This window comes from Nomascus leucogenys, chromosome 2 (genome assembly GCF_006542625.1).
Source record: "Nomascus leucogenys isolate Asia chromosome 2, Asia_NLE_v1, whole genome shotgun sequence".
Classification (NCBI taxonomy): domain Eukaryota; kingdom Metazoa; phylum Chordata; class Mammalia; order Primates; family Hylobatidae; genus Nomascus; species Nomascus leucogenys.
In genome coordinates, this window is record NC_044382.1 from 66,314,351 (window position 1) to 66,328,808 (window position 14,458).

General features: G+C 40.1%; 1 protein-coding gene across 2 annotated transcripts in view; it reads right to left on the minus strand.

Annotated features, from left to right (window-relative positions):
• FTO (FTO alpha-ketoglutarate dependent dioxygenase) overlaps positions 1-14,458 on the minus strand; it is a 413,852-nt gene that overhangs the window by 177,161 nt on the left and 222,233 nt on the right. The gene's annotated exons all lie outside the window — the stretch shown is intronic.

Below are 14,458 nucleotides of genomic sequence, written 5' to 3' on the forward strand. Positions count from 1 at the left end.
AATCCATACCTCATCCCCTTTGTCTGGCAACATCACCTAAATCTCCTCTTACAAAGTCTTTTCTTTCATGGTATAAAGTCTTAGAGAGACTGTCAACCAAGGTGTCCTATCCTCCCGTATGAAGGATGTGGGCCAGACCAACTTGATTCTTTTCCAGGACTTCAGACTCTTGAGAGGAATGATAAAGAAACGGGGAAAAATGCTGAAGCAATTTATCAATTCCCTTAATTCCTTCCACCCATGGTCCTCAGAGTATCTCTAGTTTCTGGAACTTTCCGAGGCCAGATCGTTCGGTTTTCCTTTGATAGTGTCAGTCACCCAATATCCTTTCAGTAAAGTCCCATTTTGTTTAAATTCACCAGGGCTGAGTGCGGTGGTTCATGCCTGTAATCCCAGCACTTTGGGAGGCTGAGGCAGGCAGACTGCTTGAGGTCAGGAGTTCGAAACCAGCCTCCCTAACATGGCGAAAACCCATCTCTACTAAAAATACAAAAATTTGCCAGGCGTGGTAGCGCATACATATAATAACAGCTACTCAGGAGGCTGAGGCAGGAGAATTGCTTGAAATCTGGGAGATGGAGTTTGCAGTGAGCTGAGATCACACCACTGTACTCTAGCCTGAGCAACAGAGTGAGGCTCCATCTCAAAAAAAAAACAAAAAACATCAGAACCTGTTTCTGTTGCTTATCAAAAATGTTAACTGATACAAACAGGTAAGTCAGAAAATAGTACCTCCATTGTGAAGGAGCCTGGATAATCCACCTGACACTAGCCAGGAAAAGGACCCTGATTCTGCCTGCTATCCCAGTATTCCATCTACTGTGCTGGAAGATATGCCCAGTTGGACACTCAAGCAGCTTCTGTGGCAACAACATTTTCAGCCCTCCAGCACAAGGAGGAACGTTCAGCTTCTCTAGGTAATTCCAGTGCATGAAACCCAGGATCCACAGGTTGCAAATTCAAATACTCACTAGGCCAGGCACATAACATGAATGAGTTAAGCAGAGGTTACTGAAAGACAGCACATGTTCTGCCTAAAAAAGGCACCCGCTATTCAGATCCAGCCAGCTCTGCCATTCAGAAAAGCTGGCTCACTGATGCTAGATTCATGAATTTTCAAAATAAACAAGAAATCTGGTGTGTGTGTATGTGTGTGTGTGTGTGTGTGTGTGTTTAATGTAAAAACTGATTTTTGTAAATCTTGTAAACTCATTAAAATTTTTTAAAAAAATATCATGTGGGTCAAAAGAGAAACACCAATGGCCTGAATAGAACTTAGGCAGCTACCAATCTGTGATCTCTAATTTAAAAGATGTCTAATTTCAGAGAGGTCTGAGCATTAGCGGGTATTCTAACAACAGTATTACTCCTTGTCTGTGACACTCTACTTCATGTACTTAAAGTTGAAAGGAACCTCAAAAAGTCAAGTAGTTTATAGGCCAGTTGCAGTGGCTCACATCTGTAATCCCAGCACTTTGGGACACCAAGGCGAGTGGATCACCTGAGGTTAGTAATTCAAGACCAGCCTGGCCAACATGGTGAAACCCCGTCTCTACTGAAAATATAGAAAATTAGCCGGGTGTGGTGGCAGGCGTCTATACTCCCAGCTACTCGGGAGGCTGAGGCAGGAGAATTGCTTGAACCCAGGAGGCGGAGGTTGCAGTGAGCCAAGATCGCGCCACTGCACTCCAGCCTGGGCAACAAGAGAAAACCTCTGTCTTAAAACAAAAACAAAACAAAACAAAACAAAAAAAGTCACATAGTTTATGGTTATATCTGTGGGTACATATTATTCTACCAAAATGCAAAAATGCATCAAATGAAAGACAAAGTAGACATCTAGCTAGCTAACATGATCAAAACAAAATTATTTCCCTCTGTGAACCTATTAAAATGTTTATTTTTAAAAGTCATTTACCTCTTCCTTGCCTTTCATATCATTTACATTTTATCCAGGGGCCTTTGTTTTCCATAGGCTCTGAACAGCCTCTAAGAGGGGAAGGAACAAGGATATAAGAAAGTTTCACAAAGAAAGGGGATGTTGCCTGTTTAGTTCAATACCGTATCCCCACTGCCCACAAAACATCTGTCGAATCAGTGAATAAAGAAGGGACTTGAAAAATAAGCATTACAAAAACAAAGAACAACGAAGGCTATCTTCTTTTAAGAACTTACTATTACATAAATGACAAACTCATAAAATGGATAAACTAAGAAATAGTTACATGCTTTATCAAGGAGCTCTTCACTTCACAAAAGGATCCACTCTAAGGTTTCTTTAAATAACCAGATCCTCTAGAAGTTCAAGAGTTTCCTAAACTTCAGTTATTCTAGCACATCCTCATAATTCTTGCCATATTTGTCTATGAACTATATAATACAATATTTAATATTTTTCTTTAAATTGACTCATTTTTCATAGTAATTTCTAGATAAAAGTAAAAAAAGAAAAAATAATACTATGAAAATTGGCTCATTTTTTAAAAATATAAGTTCACTTCAAAAGAAAAATGGGAAAACCAATGGTACTTATAAATGAGAAGATAATCGGCCTGGCGCGGTGGCTCAGGCCTGTAATCCCAGCACTTTGGGAGGCCCAGGTGGGTGGATCACGAGATCGAGAGATCGAGACCATCCTGGCTAACACAGTGAAACTCCGTCTCTACTAAAAATACAAAAAATTAGCCAGGCGTGGTGGTGGGTGCCTGTAGTCCTAGCTACTCGGGAGGCTGAGGCAGGAGAATGGCATGAACCCGGGAGGCAGAGCTTGCAGTGAGCCAAGATCGCGCCACTGCACTCCAGCCTGGGAGCGAGACTCTGTCTCAAAAAAAAAAAAAAAAAAAAAGAGAAGATAATCATAAAAGTAAATATAAACAAAACTATATATTTATTTCATTCTAGATAGATACTGTTGCTTGCTGAAGGCCCTGAGACTAAAGCATGCTCCCTCTTTGTAACGGAAGATATTAACAAGTGGTGGAGAATAACGATGCAGCAGATTTAAATGAAGACTTCCTTGACATAATCACATAAACAGATGGAGCTGAAGAGAGAATCACTGCCTCACAGTGTGGTCCTCATGTGCAGAGTCCCCAAGTGCCACCTAGCATCACCCTGTATCACCTGTGGTCCACATCTCACATTGTGGGTGCACTTCTTACTGCAATGGTTTTTAAACACTTTGCAGATAAAGCTCTTTTCTCCCAAAATGTATCCTTACATGCAACTCCCAATATATACAACAAACAAAACTGGAACAGTTCTCTTTGAAGCTGGTATGGAGGACCTAGAAGTCCTCCCCTTGTCATGGGGCATCTTCTCAAAGCCCCAAGGCACTGCGAAACACAATTTGCCAACCCCAACCCAAGAGCATCTAAAATAGCATTCGAGTTTTTAAAAGTTGAGACACTACTAGGAGGAATGCAAAATACTACCATTCTGACAAACGGTTTGGCAATTTCTTATAAAGTTAAACATACATTTAGCATATGACCTAGCAATTTCATTTACAGAGATTTATCTAAAGAAATGATAACTTATGTTCAAACAAAAACATGTACACAAATGTTTGCGGCAACTTTCTTCATAATCACCAAAAACTGGAAACAATCTAAATGTTCCTCAAAGGGTAAATGGATAAACACACGGTGGTACATCCACACAACAGAACACCACTACAGCAATAAAAAGGGCTGAGCAACTGATGTATGCCATCACTCAGCATCTCAAAGACATTATGCTCAGTGAACAAAACCACTTGTTTGACATTCTGGAACATGCAATACTGTAGGGACAGAGAACATAACATTGGTTGCTAGGGATTCGGTTGGGCAAGACGCAGCATAAGGGAATTTTTGAGCATGATGGAACCATTCTGTACCTTGATTGTGGTGGTGGTTACGTGAGTTTATACAAACGTTAAAACTCATAAGACATGTGGCTCATGCCTGTAATCCCAGCACTTTGGGAGGCCGAGGCAGGTAGATCATCTGAGATCAGTAGTTCAAGATCAGCCTGACCAACACGACAAAAGCCTGTCTCTACTAAAATACAAAAATTAGCCAGGTGTGGTGGCACACTTCTGTAATTCCAGCTACTCGGGAGGCTGAGGCAGGAGAATCGCTTGAACCCAGGAGGCATAGGTTGTAGTGAGCTGGGATCATGCCACTTGCACTCCAGCCTGGGCAACAGAGCAGACTCCATCTCAAAAAAAACCCAAACAAACAAATAAAAACCATAAAAAACCTATAGGATTGTATACCAAAAAAAGGCCAATTTTATTGTATGTAAATTTTATAAAATTTAATTTAACTCAAAAACTTCATTTGCATCACATTTTTAAAACAAGAAAGAATGCAGAAAACAAGTTTCAAGTAAACACATCTAGCAAATAAGTAGTAAAAATATAGAGAAATATAACTTAACGACAAAAACAAATTCTGTTACAAAAAACTATTTTAATATTAGAAAAGGAAGGGTGAACTTTGAACATTCAAACTCCAAAATTTAGGGTGAAAAGAAATCATTGCACAAAAGGAAATTTCAGTGTCAAAAGAGCATTCTTTTTACAGGGCAATTAACGTGATATTTTTACTCCTTATAATAGTGTCGGCTTTTCAAGGGTTGACTTCCCCAGGAAATGTTTATAGACCATTTTCCTATTAGTAGTAACATAGAACTGTCTTCAAACAAGTAACAATTTTTACACAGTCTCCTGTTACCAAAAACACATTCTCCCTCCCCTCCTCCCAAAATACAGGAGAAAAGCCCCACAGGTTTAGGAAACGTGCACTGGAGGCTAAATTTCATTTCATTAGTACTATTTTTCAATAGAAATCTATGGAAATGCAGGCCAGATCAGAAAGAACTAAGTATTAATATATTCTTTAGAGTGCTGGCTGCTCAGATCCCCGCTGTCACCTCCTAGCTGTGGGTCTTTCCCATAACTCCAAATGGTGATAATAACAGAACCTCTCCACAGTTCTTGTAAGTATTAGTTGCCTAGTACATATGCCATCATGATTATTATTGTTTACTTTCATCTTAAACTCTGCCAATCTACCTTGTGCTAGGTTACGCTAGTTTAACAAAGGGATTCCTGAAAATGTCTATCACTTTAAGTGGAAAAACTTTAAAGGAAATCAGGCAACCACTGAACAATCACAACCATAAAATTTTTATGTACCAGAAGCCAGAGGCATATCTTTTTGCATATCCCTAGTGGTAGAAAATCTTTATCTCTTTATCCTTTGAGGGTGGGTTTTATTTTTAGAACAAGTTCTGACTTCACTTGATCTCTCTCCATTAGTGGACACCTCTCTCTCCTGGGCCAGTGTCCGACACTAAGCTGGTCCTTCTCAGTCTCCTGTATGCCTTTCCTCATTCTAGGATGAGGAACTGTTGTTACCCCAAGGTCATACCTTTCATCCTCCTCTCATCTCTTCGGCTTGCTCTCTCTCTGGGTGATCTGCCCTTCCAACGGCTTTAAGGGTTCCCTGTAGACTGCAGACATCTCTACGCTTCTACCTTCAAGCGGACCTTTCCACTAAGCTCTGGTCCCATACAGCCAACAACTGACTATCTTCCTTAAACATGCTGCCTCAAACATAAGATTTGACCTTCACCTGTCCACATTTGAACTGACTATTTTTGCTCCCCTTCCACCATATTTCCCTAGAGTGGTGACTGCACTACTATCAATGCAATAACCCAAACTAGAACCCTAAGAATCACCCTAATCTTCTTCCCTTTCCTTTCCTGCACGGCCTATACCTAAACATAAAAAATCCTGTGATTCTTCTCTCTTCAATATGACTGAAACTTACCCCTTCCCCACTGCCATAGGCTTAGTTCAGGCCCATCTCTCTTCTGGACCATGTAATGGCCTCCAAACTGATCTGTCTGTGTCCATCTCACCCCTTTCATAAATTTTCCTATTTCAAGAGTGATCTTTTAAAAGTATATGTCCAAACACGTTACTTCCTCTTAAATAATTCAGCATCACCTATAATAGTGGTTTTTAGGCTTTCATCATGAAGCCCCAGTGCTTCCACGAAGTTTCTTAGGGTCACCAAGGAGACAAGGAGCTTTGGCTTCAAAATCCCACCTAAACCAGAACACCTTTGTTTATATATGCTTTGGTTATTGGCATTTGGAGGACACACACAAAAAATGATTTTTTAAAAATCCAAATTCCTTAGCCTGGGGAAAAAAAGACCCTTTTGATACAGGTCCTGCTTACTTCTCAAATTTGATCTTCTATCATCTTCTGTTTCATATAAAACTTTAATTCCCTAAAAACACATGGCTATTCTATACTATGCTTCGATTTGTACCTTTGCCGTATAACTTTCCAGTAACTACTCATTCTTCAAGAAACATCTCAAAAACACCGCCTCTGTGAAGTCTTCCAAAAACTACATCCTTCCACCAAATTAGATGGAGCCGATCATTCTTTTTATGCACCACCATGTCGTACTCCATTGCACTTACATATTCATTTAAATTTTTCTCTTCCAGAGCGTGGGCTCCATGAGACCAGAAGGGTCCATACCCAAGGTGCCTAATATGGCAACATGCCATGAAAGTGGACTCCTGATGGATACTTTGGAATAAATGAAGCCAAATGACATGCTGAAACATGTCTGGGGAGTGAAGCTAACGATCAGGCCAGAGAGCACTATTCAAGGCCAAAAACAGTATGCGAAACCAGCTTTGATTTGATTCAAACTATTCCTGAAGATGAGTCTAAGAACAGAGTCAGAAAAACTATTTTTAAGTAACAGAATCAAGAAAAATGAGTATATGCCCTTGGTAGGTGACTACTTAAAAGGACAATAACCATTTGGATGGATGTGTCTAAAAATATACCCTCCTAATATGAGGGTATGTATAGGAGGAAGAAGTCCCACTTTCTCCATTTCAGTAGAGAAAAGTAGTTTGGATTCTGGCAACACACAGCATATTAAGGACCCCTAAGAATTTCCCAGAGTCTTTCATTTCTCCTGGCTCAAAACTTCATGTATAAAACCAAAGCAAAAAATCCACAGCCAGAGAGAGAGAGAGAGAGAGAGAGAGAGAGACTGAGTGCAAATTAGAAAAGAAAAGCCAAGAACTCTAAGGAGCCTTGAATTTTAGGCTTAAGTTTCCTATCTTTCTTGGAAAAAGTCTCCCAATTCTAAACGGATTCAATTAAAACTCAGCAATTCACCTAATTCTTGTGGGGCATATTGCTACAGTCAGTAACTTTTAGTATGTCCTAATTCCACTGTATCATAGCAGAATTTGTTGCACGTAGGGTTTTCAAAGAGGAACCACTCTGAAATTTAAAAGGAGACTTACACCATTTACTCTTTACTAATAATTCTATGCAAGTCTTTAAACCTTTTGGTTCCTCTCTGATATGATGCAACAGCTTCTGATAGGCCTGTAACTCCAAAACTCAGACTTAATCTCTCCATCTTACAAATCAAAGAATGTTGTCCAAGGAAATGCGTGGAAACAGGATGGCATTCTACAAATATGGCTGGTAATCCCTCTACAGAGTTCATTTAAAAAAAAATCTACTACTGTTCTTGCAATTTCAAAAGGCATTTAAACACCAGGATCCCAGAACTGTGTACCTTTCTGACCTCCCCATCTACCCATCCTCACCACCACCACAGAAGTAATACTGTCATTATGGGAAAAATGTCACCCCCAACACTTTTTATATACATAGCTGTCTCATGTTAGGGTTGTATTTCCCCTCTGCACACACAAATTACAAAGATATGCTCTGACTGATAATGAGGGCTAAAGGTTCAACTTGTGAAGAAACTTGGTTTAAGATGTTATCAGCTGGGAAAGCTATTTCCTCACATCAACATTGCCACAGGCTGTCAAAAGCCCTAACCAGGGCTCCCCTCTTCAAAAGTCCAGGAACACTTTTTTTTCTTTCTCTCCTTCCTTTTTTTTTTTTAAAAAAAAAAGAAAGAAAGAAAGAAAAAAAAGAAGAAAGGCACAGAACCCACTGAGATAGCCTTAGTCCCATCAAAGAAAGGTCGATCTCAGGTCTTCCTTCATTTAGTGATTGTCAATTTAAGATGGCTCTTTTGTGAGGCCTCTTTGGCTCAACGCTGAGTGATGTCTTCACATTTTCTAAACTGGACTGGGCACCACCAAAGATTTCCAGCATGCTTGGATCCACAGTGCGGCAGAACAAATAAACATTCCTCCCAGCCCTTCTGCCTACCTTATCTCCCCCTCCGGGAGCAGGAGGTTTTGGGGGTGCCAATGTTTACACAATGTTAAAACTTTCTTTCCCCTGTTTCCTGAATTTGAGAAAACGCATCCTGGATGACCTCGGCTAAGAGATAACACCAAGTCACCACTGGGTGCCACGTCTACTGGACTACTTAAGGCTGCTGTCTTCATCCTTCCTTCCCCTCCCCCACCCTTCATAGTCTACTCACCCAGGAAAGCAGGAGATAAGCTCCACTGTCTTGAAAGGAAGGCACAAAGGCAGAAGTCTTCAAGAGGCTGCCAACAAAGCAGGCTTTTATTCTCACCTTAAAGACACACTTGGTTCAGTTCATCTCAAAGACCCACTTTATTTGACTGAACATCTCCGCAGAGTTCACCACATGACTCCTCAAAAATGTGCCAGTAAGACATATTTTAGTGTTTTTCCATCATGTACTATTGAGCTAAGGGGGCTAGCTGAGAGTAATCAAGAATGTCTGTGGGGAAAGAATTCAGGGAAAATGTTTCTTTGATCAGTTTCCTCATCCATAAAGGGGTATAAGTAATAGCACCAAACTTGTGAAGCTCTTGTGAAGAGTAAATGTAATAATCCATGTAAACTGCTTAGCACAGTGCTCAGCATACACAAAATGCTTGATAAATGTTAGAAATTGGTATTAGGACTATTGGCAGCAGCATTATATGTATAAAGTCTTGGGGGAAATATCACAGAAGAGAAGATATGGATATTGATTTACAAAACCCCAAATCCTAAAATATCACAGCCATAACTATGAATGACTACTTATTTTTGTTTTTTCCCCAAAGCACTTACACCATATCTCCCATCTCTCTCCTTCTACGAGTAGAGAAATCACTCTGCCTCCTCTGTTTGACAAAAAGCCATGGAGCCACAGCAGCCTGCCTGCCACTTCAGAAACTCTCGGGGACAGTCATGTGGGCGACCGCTGGAATGTTCAGGCTGCTGTGGGAAAAGATGGCCTGCCCCATAGGTTTAAGCTCGGATGCCGGGGCAATGTACGAAAGCTAGACCTCAGAGCTCCAGTTGGCAATGCTGGTGTTTCAGATGATGGTGAAAAACAGCCCCATGTACTTGTCAAGGAAAGAAAAAAAAATAGAAAAAAAAAGTGGGGGAGAAAGGTAAAGAGGAAAAAAAAGTGTTGTTTATAGAAGCCAGCTGCTTGGGCCTTGGCGCCAGCAGCCCCTCATCCTGCTATTTTACGCCTGCAACCCCACTGCCCCTACTGGCACAGGTACAACTAAATGTTGACTTCAATGCTTCAGAGAGCACTCGACTGATTTTGTACATGATTAATTGCCAAAGACATGGCTGGCCATATGGAACAGAGAAAGCATCAAGTAATTCATACTTCTGTATGTGATCGTTTGGCCCCTGTTGTTTTAATGTACAGGAAAGAGCTAGTATAGCACAGCCCTGGTGTCTTGCCCCTGACAGCCCATTAAGAAATCTCAAAGCACCTAGTCGAAGTTATGCTGTTGGCTTTTCAATAGCAGCCTAATAAAACAGAAGCAGAGCTTTCCAACCAGTCTTAAATCTTTCACATACAGTACATTAACTACTACGGCTGAAACAACAGGCTTCTTATGATAGGAAATGGGATTTGATTTCTAGTCTCTGCATACTTACTGAAAGCCTTTTTTTGGCCTTTATGGAGTTTACAGAATCATTGTTCTTCTTTCTCCCTCTGTTTTCCAAGCAGCCTAATAGATTGCTTTGTTTCAACAGTCTACTCTTCGTCACTATTACATGCATTCTATGTAACAAAGCTGATTCATAGACGGGAGCAGGAAACAGCATAATTAGTCTTACCAAGAGAGCCCAGGAATCACTCTAGCTTCTGAAGCATTAGCCTCCGTTACAACCAAGAAAACAAAACCTATCTGCTGGAAGGAAGAGCCTCAGAAACACACTCTTATCACCCTCACTTCCTCCCCATCTCTGTGAAATGAATCCATTCGATTTGGGAAAGAATATCAATTTATTTCCCAGTTGTTTTACTGTTGGTTCTGGGTGACATTCCACTCCAGGCACAAGAGAAAGGTGCGCCTTCGGTGCAATTCATCCCAACTTGCAGTCTATTAGCTTCACCCGCTACTAAGATCTTTGCAGGCTGTTACTTTCAGTCTGAGGGGAATATGTGTGCGTTACCACAATGTTTTCCTTTCAAGGATTTTTCAGATGACAGTACTAGAAGTTATAACACCATCCGTAGTTTCCTTTGTTGGTTCTGACACGTATTGGGAGGATGACTTTGTTGGCATTTTCTGTTAAAAAATACTTATATGACTTTTTTTTTTTGTCTGTGGATTTTTAGGTGTTGAAATTATCCTCACACCAGAAGACACCATATATGGGAAACTCCACTTGCCTGCCTATTCATTAGCAGGATTATAATTGCTCCACTGCTAAAATGAGCTAACAACCCATTTACAGCTCTAAGCCAATGGGAAATTCTCTGCCTGCCTACTGCCTCTCCTTCCTTGGGATATGCTGCTGCTTTTCAGGATGAGCAACCCAACTAATAAACAATAGCATGAAAGAGAAAGCAAGAGCAAGACTCTTGGGGAAAAAAAGGAAACAAGAGCATTAAAACTGACTCAATGATATGGGAATGAAGACACAATCCAAGATCTCTACAAAGACAAGAAAATTGTTGTTGTTGACCATCATCTATAAAACTGTTTTCATTTTATTACAGCATGCTTTATAAAGTATGATGATCATGTAATTCCCATTTTGCAGATTTTCACTTGTCCATTTTGGGAGGGTGAAATGCCCAAGAGTAATCAGTGATGGAAGTACTTAGCGTGCTAATTCTTTAAATCTCTAGCTCGCTGTTACCGCAGTAGTAGTGTTAGTAGATTATACATAAAAGTATTATACCTAATACTGTTATGTTATATATATATATAACAAAAAGTAATGTACATAAATATATCTTTTTAAAGTCTCACTGATGAAAATAAACCCATCAGAGCCACAAAACCTTCAATAAAGAGAATGAAAATGCTCAAACTGCAGCCATGGCACATAGCAATACTACCTGAATCTAGAATTAAACATGGACATACCTGTACATTTCACATAATTAATACTAGAATGACAGCTGACTTCTCTCCAAACACTTCCGCGGTACCTTGCCTTATCTTTATCTTTTTATCAAAAACTATTAACTTTATAAATAAAGGCAAGAACTCTCCCAACCCCACCACAACACACACATGCCCCTAATTCCCAGCCGCTACTTCTAAGAATTCCACTGCACTAATCTGTTCATTGTCCTAACTGTTAATTGAAGGTGAAGAATGGCTAACTACACCAAGTACGAAATAATTGAGCCACTGATGATGTTTGGCCTAAAAGTGGCTTAGCACTTTCCGATCCTTGGACAAGTGAAAAGTTACCCAAGATCTCCATCAGATCAATTCTCTCCTTCCCCTAAACATCAGCAGGACAAAGGCTGAAGTGGTCTGTCGGGCACACTGGATTATATGAAGTGTAAAACATTGGGGGAGAGGGGAAGGGAGGGACGGCCTTTGAAAGGGGACGGGAAAAAGAAATCACACTTGCAAGAGGATCCAGCTGACAGCTCAGTCCCTAACAAGTGAGACAAGTGAATATGTTTGGAAACATTGTGAATGCAGGAAGGGCACAGGCCTTTTGTCTGCGGCCCTACAGTGTGTCTTTAACCCAACTGCTGCCTGCATCACTGAACATATGTTTTCTACACAAGAATTGAAGCAGAAAAGGCTCTTTGTTGTAATTCACTCCTTTGTATATATCTACCCCCACCCACCTACCCACCCAACTCCTCTTTCAGCAATACCCAAACCAAAGCCCTAGTGGAAATTTTATCTGCTCAGGAGAGTGAAGCCAGAAGGTCCTACTGAGACCTTACTACTGCCCCCAGGCCTAGAGAACTGGTCCCCCCAGAGTGGCAATAAGAACAACAGCTATGTTTATTTAGTGCTTACGACCTGCCATACCAACAACCTTTCCATCAACATCATCTCACTTAATCTAGCAATCACCATATATCAAGCATCTCCATTTTAAAGATGAAAAAACTGAGGCACAAAGACAGTATATCCCCCATGCCAACCCCTGCCACTGTAAAGTCACAAGGGACGAGTTCCATACTAGACACACAGAGTTGGAGATGCTTTGGAACATTAAGCAGACAGCGTTTTTGGAACATGAGAGAAATGTATATCTAAAAATGAAAGATTTGGGAAAATTATATATACACACACATACAAATTCTACACTTTATATGTCACCCTATGTAGGCTGGGATCTGGACAGTACAAAAACTCAAATTAAAGCAAAGCTGATGCATAAACTTCTCTGCTTTTGGCTGCAATGAAGAAAAAGTTATTTTTGGTGATTCAGGAGGTCTCCCTCGTACTTGAGGACTTTAGCACAGGAAGGAAGAACCAATGCCCTGAAAGCCAACTGCCTTAGTGACCAAGCTGGCCACAGGCAAGTTACTTATCCTCTCTGGACCTCAGTTTCCTCAGGTGTAAAATGAGGATTTATAGCAGCTACTTCAGAGAGCTCACAGGATTTAGTTTTTACACATAAGGCCCTTACCATAGTACCTGACACATGGCAGCCAGTCTGTAAGTGTTAGCTCCTTTTTCTCCCTAGAATTTTGCTACTGAGATTTAGGATAAATCTAAAGTACTGGCCACTCAGAGTCACATTAAATCTACTAAAATGAGTCATAAAAATGAAGTATTTATTTATTCCTCTTTTTCCCCCATTTAGTCTTTTTAAAATTATTATTATTTCAATAGGTTTTGGGGAACAGGTGGTGTTTGGTTACATGAATAAATTCTTTAGTGGTGATTCCTGAGATTCTGGTGTACCCATCACCCGAGCAGTGTACACTGTACCCAATGTGTAGTCTTCTATCCCTCACCTCCCTCCCACCCTTTTCTCCAAGTCCCCAAAGTCCATTGTATCATTCTTATGCCTTTGCCTCCTCACAGCTTAGCTCCCACTTATGAGTTCTCGAGAACATGCAATGGTTGGTTTCCCATTCCTGAGTTACTTCAGTTAGAATAATGGTCTCCAATTCCATCCAGGTTGCTGTGAATGCCATTATTTTCTTTCTTTTTATGGCTGAATAGTATTCCATTTGATATATATATACATACATATATATGTAGATATATATACGTATATATACGTATATATATACGTATATATACGTATATATATCTACATATATATGTATGTATATATCTACATATATGTAGATATATATATCACAATTTCTTTATCCACTCGTTGGCTGATGGGCATTTGGACTGGTTCCGTATTTCTGCAATTGTGAATTGTGCTGCTATAAACATGCATGTGGAAGTATCTTGTTTTGTATAATGCATTATTTTCCTTTGGGTAGACACCCAGTAGTGGGATTGCTGGATCAAATGGTAGTTCTACTTTTAGTTCTTTAAGGAATCTCCACACTGTTTTCCACCCCCTATTCAGTCTTACCCCAGGGTCTCATGGGGTAGTAGACTGCACTGATATCAGGTAAGCTGATATCTCTTAACCTCGACACTTTCTGACTCATGATAATGATGATAATGATACAGCAGCCAACATTATTGGATGCTTTCTATATGCCAGGTGCTGCTCACATATACTATGTTACTGAATCCTAAAAATAAGTCTATAAGATAAAGGTATTATCATTTCCATTTTGCAGATGAAAAAACTGAGACTCAGAAAGGTTAAGTAATTTGTCAAATTTTATATCATTAGTAAGCAACAGAGCCAAATCTAACCCAGACATCAGACGCCTGTGCCCGAAACTAACATATATGTAAACTGACGAAGTGTGGAAAGTGCTTTCATTAACTTCATCTCATTTGATCCTCATACTAACTATATGTGTTGGGTAGAGCAAGTATTAATCACATTTTTATAGACAAGGAAACTGAGGCTCAGCTAAATTAAGTAACTCTTCAATATCAAAATTTGTAAAGAAGTTAAGCTCAGATTAGAAACCAGGTGTTCTAACTCCAGGTCCAGCACGGTTTATACAGAACACATGGAATGGAACATACTGAAGGTAAACTGCCATGTGATAAACCAGTCAATGACATTTGAGTCTCTGCTATACAGAAGACATCCAGAAGGTCACAATACCTGGCCACTAGGAGCTTACAATCTATGCTG